This window comes from Canis lupus, chromosome 7, assembly GCF_003254725.2.
Source record: "Canis lupus dingo isolate Sandy chromosome 7, ASM325472v2, whole genome shotgun sequence".
In the NCBI taxonomy this organism is placed as follows: domain Eukaryota; kingdom Metazoa; phylum Chordata; class Mammalia; order Carnivora; family Canidae; genus Canis; species Canis lupus.
In genome coordinates this window covers 49806338-49812391 of record NC_064249.1, presented here as the reverse complement: position 1 = coordinate 49812391, position 6054 = coordinate 49806338, and the positions used below count along the sequence as shown (strand labels likewise).

Below are 6054 nucleotides of genomic sequence, written 5' to 3'. Positions count from 1 at the left end.
GTAGAGAGAATGTACTTGTTTCTACAAGTAGAATATCTACAAGTTACTTGATATCTAGAAGTATTTTTATGAGCTGAAGTGTAACAAAGTTTCCAGGTGAAGAAGGCATACTTACACATAATCTCTAACTGTCCTTCAAAGGCATTTAGAAAAAGATAGAACTGTATATTTCTAACCATGGTATTTATCTTGATAAAATATAAATCCATATGTAACTTAGAATTGACCCAGTGGAAGTCAATGTCTTGGGGCAGTATGAAATTGGATACTTTGGTAAAAGTGAAAAAAACAATAAAATTAAAGCCAAAAGAACTAGGTTCTTCTCTGAATTCCTGGTACTATATTTGCAACAAATGTTTGAGGAAGAAAAGAGGTATAGAAAAGGAACTGGAGGAAAGGAAAGAAAGAAGGATGGATGGCAGAAAGAAGGAACCATGGATGGGAGATTTGGTTGAATTGTTGATACACGAAGCAATGTTGAGTATATTAATAGTTTCTTAATCTTACAGTTTACACCTTCTACTTCTTCACTTTTTGAAGTGTTTTGTTTGTTTGTTTTGCTTTAGTTTTCTTCCCACATATCATGTGGGCTCTGGGATAAAGAATGGGAAGACGTTAGTGCCTACATATAAGACGGTTATTAAGATGTTTCTATTATTTTGCAATTTTATTACTTAATAATAACCTTTGCCCCTCAACACCATTTATCCATGTCGCAGCATAAATGAGTTGAATACTTTCTAGTAGTAATGGTCCAAGTGTCTACAGTTCATCAGACAAAAGTCTGCAAAGATAGGAAGATCTGAGAAAGTTTCTCGAAGCCCTAAGAGGACATTGATGGACAACCACTCAACTGAATTGAGTTGGCAGCAAAAATACTCTTCCATCAGCCTTGAAACTTGCCCATCAGTTTGTGCCTCTTTGGGCCACATCCTTTCCAACATACCTCTGTGCTTCAGAATAAACTTAGGTTCTTGTGTTTTTATTTAGCTCAATAATATATATACACTGATCCTTTAAAAAGGAAAGTGAAGGACACCTGGGTGTCTCAGTGGTTGAGCATCTACCTTTGGCTCAGGCCATGATCCCGGGTCCCAGGATCAAGTCCTTCATCAGGCTCCCCCTCTGCCTGCTTCTACCTCTGCCTGTGTCTCTGCCTCTCTCTGTGTGTCTCTCATTAATAAATAAATAAAATATTTTAAAAAAATTTAAAAAGGAAGATGAGAAGGAGAAAACAAATGGCATTCTTTTTTTCTTGTTTTTTTTCAAAAAAGGTTTTTATAAAATAAAATGGCCAAAACATATTTTCTGAATAATTAACATATTTCATTCATAAGCTAAAAAGTAGAAATATTAACCATCTTTCTACTAACTTGAATGAAAGCTTTCCATAAAAATTTTGTTTGATCAACAATTTCCCCCAATAATTTGATTTTTTTAAGGAAGAATGTAAACACACAATTAAGATGTTTTATTTCTGTGTGTATACATGTGTGTGTTTCTGCACACATACTATCTCTAATATAAAATATCTTGATGATTTGACTCTATTTCTACACTGTAATCATATATTTGAGATAACAGAAACTGGAGTTTCTACAAACTTTTACAGCTTGCTATGAGCTGTCAAATCAACTCAGTGAAACACTGCATTCAATTTACTGCCTGTCATCACAAACTTTAGTAAAGTCATATCGGAGGTCAGGTACATTTTCAGCCTTTGTCTTGACCTCACAGATTTCAAGGTCCTATCAGTGTGATATGAACTTGACTATTTTTTATAAGATGACAGTCAGGGTCTATAATATTTAAGTCCCCAGACCTGCCTGACCAAGTACATGGCAACATTCTCAACTAAGGCTTAGAATATGAGCAAAAAATAACTGGAGTGCTTGATTGATATAACTTGTATTACAGACTATACAACATTTGTAATTACCTTCCCTGGGAATATTGGCCTTATGGGAATGTGGGGGGCAAAACAAATTGCATATTCAGAAAAGCACATCAATAAATATTCTGGCACACTCAAATATTCTTGGGGCTGGGGATAGGTAGGAGATGATAGAAAACAAACAAATAATACTTTCTTTGCATCTCCTTTTTACTATAGTGATAGGTTTGTTAATATGTACATAGTTATAGGAAGCATCAGTATGCTGCCTTTATTCATTCTCCAATAAGCTCCAGACAATTACAGAAATCCTATTAGCCAAAACGTTTGGGTATAGGAGTTGGTTGGTTAATCTAAAAGCTGATTTTCATTAAATATAAAAAAATACATATATTTAAGAATAATTTGTCTTTCTTTGGGCTCATAGATTGGTATCCACTGAGTTTTATTATTTCTTTCTCACACAAACCACATCCATAATGAAGTATCCATATGTTTACATTTTGACTTTGAAAAACTAAATAGCCATATGCTTCCATCTCATTTCTGGCACATTTAAATAAAATGTACAGTGAGTAATCAGGTGACTGTGTAAATTATCATTAATATAATGATGATAATATGTACGTATTGCATCTATGTCTGTTTGTTAGTATTTGAAAAAGGAATGTAATTCGAACTTTGAGAGGAGGGTCTGAGCTTTTCTGGCTGCCATTTTTTTAATTCCAATGTAGTTAACATACAGTGTTATATTAGTGTCAGGTGGACGATACAGTGAGTCAATACTTCCATATAATACTCTGTGCTCATCAAGGTAAATGTACTCTTTTTTTTAAAGATCTTATTCATTTATTCATGAGAGACAGACAGAGAGGCAGACATAGGCAGAGGAAGAAGCAGACTCCCTGTGGAGAGCCTGATGCGGGACTCAATCCCAGGACTCCAGGATCACAGCCCAAACCAAAGGCAGACACTCAACCACTGAGCCATCCAGGTGTCCCAAGGTAAGTGTACTCTTAATTCCCTTCACCTACTTCATTTATGCCTCCACCCACCTCTCCTCTGGTAACCATCAGTTTGTTCCCTATGGTTAAGAGTCCGTTTTTTGGTTTGTCCCTTTTCCCTCCTTTATTTAGTTTCATTCCTTAAATTCCACATGAGTGAAATTATTTTTCTTTCTTTAACTGACTTTTTCCACTTAGCATTATATTCTTTAGATCCATCCATGTTATTGCAAATGGCAAAACTTAATTCTTTTTATGGCTGAATAATACACCATTATAAATATATTCCACATCTTGTTTATTCATTCATCTGTCAATGGACCCTTGGGCTGCTTCCATAGTTTGGCTATTGTAAATAATACAATGCAATAAACATGGAATGTATATATTCCTTCAAATTAGTGTTTTCATCATTGGGTAAATACCCAGGAGTGCAACTACTAGATCATACAGTAGTTCTATTTCTAACTTTTTGAGGAACCTCCATGCAATTTTCCACATTGGCTACACCAGTTTGGATTCCCACCAATAGTGCACAAGGGTTCCTTTTTCTTCTCATTCTTGCCAATACTTGTTGTTTCTTGTGTTTTTTATTTTAGCTATTCTGACAGTGTAAGGTAATATCTCATGGTGGATTTGATTTGCTTTTCCCTGATGATGAGTGATGTTGAGCATCTTTTCATGTGTTTGTTGGTCATCTGGATGTCTTCTTTGGAGAAATGTCTGTGTCTCCTTTCCATTTTTAAAATTGGATTATTCAGGGGTTTTTAGTTTGTGTACGTTCTTTATATATTTTGGATATTAACTCTTTCCAGTTATGTCGTTTGAAAATATCTTCTCCCATTCAGTAGATTGTCTTTTATTTTTTGTTGGTTGTTTCCTTTGCTGTGCAGAAGTTTTTTTGCTTTGATATAGTCCCAATAATTTTTTTTTGCTCTTATATCCTTTGCTTCAGGAAACATATCTAGAAGTTGTTGCTATGGCCATTGTCAGAGAAATTACAACTTGTTCCCTCCTATGGGATTTTTATGGTTTTAGGTCTCAAATTTCAGTCCTTAATCCATCTTGTGTTTATTTTTGTGTATGGTATAACAAAGTGGTCCAGTTTCATTGTTTTACATGTAGTTGTCCAGTTTTCCCACACCATTTGCTGGAGAGCCTACCTTTTTTCCCATTGTGTATTCTTGCACCCTTTGTTGAAGATTAATTGACCATATAATTGTGGATTTATTTCTGGGATTTCTATTCTGTTCCATTGATCTACATACCTCTTTTTATGCAAGCACCATACTGTTTTGATTACTACATTTTTGTAATTTAATTTGCATATGAATTGAATTTATTGCCAATTTCTGAATATGTATTTTAAAATATACTTAAATATTCTAGTGAAATCCATGTGTTTAAAATATTAATTGAATTAAATATCTATATTTATTAATATACCTATAAATCCTTCATAATAAATGTTGATTTGAAAACTCAATTTTATGTAAAATAATTAAGATAATTTTAGGTAAGTAGGCAGTCATTTAATAAGAATAGTAAGAGAATAATTTGCCTAGATAATTTTAGAAAGATCATGACATGTTTTGAATCAAGAAATGACTCTAAAAACTAAATAATAATATATAACAGAATAAAATCATATTTCATCACAATTCTATTGTTTACACAAATATTTAGTAGACTCCCAATCATGACATTTAACAATATGACCATTAAAATGTATATAAAATTAAAGTTATGAGTCAAAAACAAACAGTCTGAGGAATATTTTACATCTTATGGAGGCTGAAAGGCACAATTTTTATCTCACTTCCTCAAAATACCAACAAAGTGAAAAAGCTATAAAAATCGTCGGGAGGTTTGAACGAGAGGAAGCCGAACTGAAGCTGAGCACAGGCAGTGGACGCGGTCTCGCCTAGAGCTGAAGATGGCAGTGAACGTATACTCAATGTCTGTCACCTGTGATAACCTAAGTCGACATGACATGCTGGCCTGGATCAATGAGTCTCTGCAGCTGAATCTGACAAAGATTGAGCAGTTATGCTCAGGGGCTGCCTATTGTCAGTTTAGGGACATGCTGTTCCCTGGCTCCATTGCCTTGAAGAAAATGAAATTCCAGGCTAACCTAGAGCATGAATACATCCAGAACTTCAAAATACTACAAGCAGGTGTTAAGACAATGGATGTTGACAAAATAATTCCTGTGGACAAATTAGTAAAAGGAAAGTTTCAGGACAATTTTGAATTTGTTCAGTGGTTCAAGAAGTTTTTTAATGCAAATTATGATGGAAAAGACTATGACCCTGTAGCTGCCAGACAAGGTCAAGAAACTGCAGTGGCCCCCTCCCATGTTGCTCCAGCTCTGAACAAACCAAAGAAACCTCTCAGCTCTAGCAGTGCAGCTCCACTGAGGCCCATTGCAACACATAGAACTACAGGAACTGATAAGGCTGGCCCGGGTGTGGTGGGAAAGAATCCTGGTGTGGGCAGCGGAGATGATGAAGCAGCTGAATTGATGCATCAGGTCAATGTTTTGAAACTTACCGTCGAAGATTTGGAGAAAGAAATATTTCTACTTTGGAAAACTAAGAAACATTGATTTGATTTGCCAGGAGAATGAAGGGGGAAACAACCCTGTATTGCAGAGGACCGTGGACATTCTCTATGCCACAGATGAAGGCTTTGTGATACCTCATGAAGGGGGCCCACAGGAGGAACAAGAAGAGTATTAACAGCCTGGACCAGCAGAGCAACATCTGAATTCTTCACTCCAAATCATGTGTTTAACTGTAAAATACCCCCTTTTAAAAGAAACTCACTGGTTTCTTTTCATGAACAAACAGTACCTCTTCTTAAAATGCACTTTGCAGAAGTTTCATCCCTTTTCTAATGAGTTTGAGTTAGGAGCTTTTACCCTGTAGCAAAGCAGTATTAGCATCTAGTTGGGTCACCTGGGGAACAGAGAAGCTGACCGTGGGGCTCACTGTGTGTACGCTGGTAACACTCACTGCTGGAGAAGGTGCTTTTATGTCGTACACTGAGGTGGAGTCTTCAGTAGAGAAATGTAAAGACTGATTTGAATTTTAAGCTAATGTGAAATCTTGGCAGATAACGTTTTAATAAATAAATGCCTTAAAAGTAAAAAAA

The 6054-nt window shown here is 35.5% G+C and overlaps 1 pseudogene; it reads left to right on the top strand.

The window, feature by feature from the left end:
• The first annotated feature begins 4834 nt into the window (after positions 1-4834).
• LOC112648479 (microtubule-associated protein RP/EB family member 1-like) lies at positions 4835-5697 on the top strand (annotated as a pseudogene).
• The last annotated feature ends 357 nt before the right edge of the window (positions 5698-6054 follow it).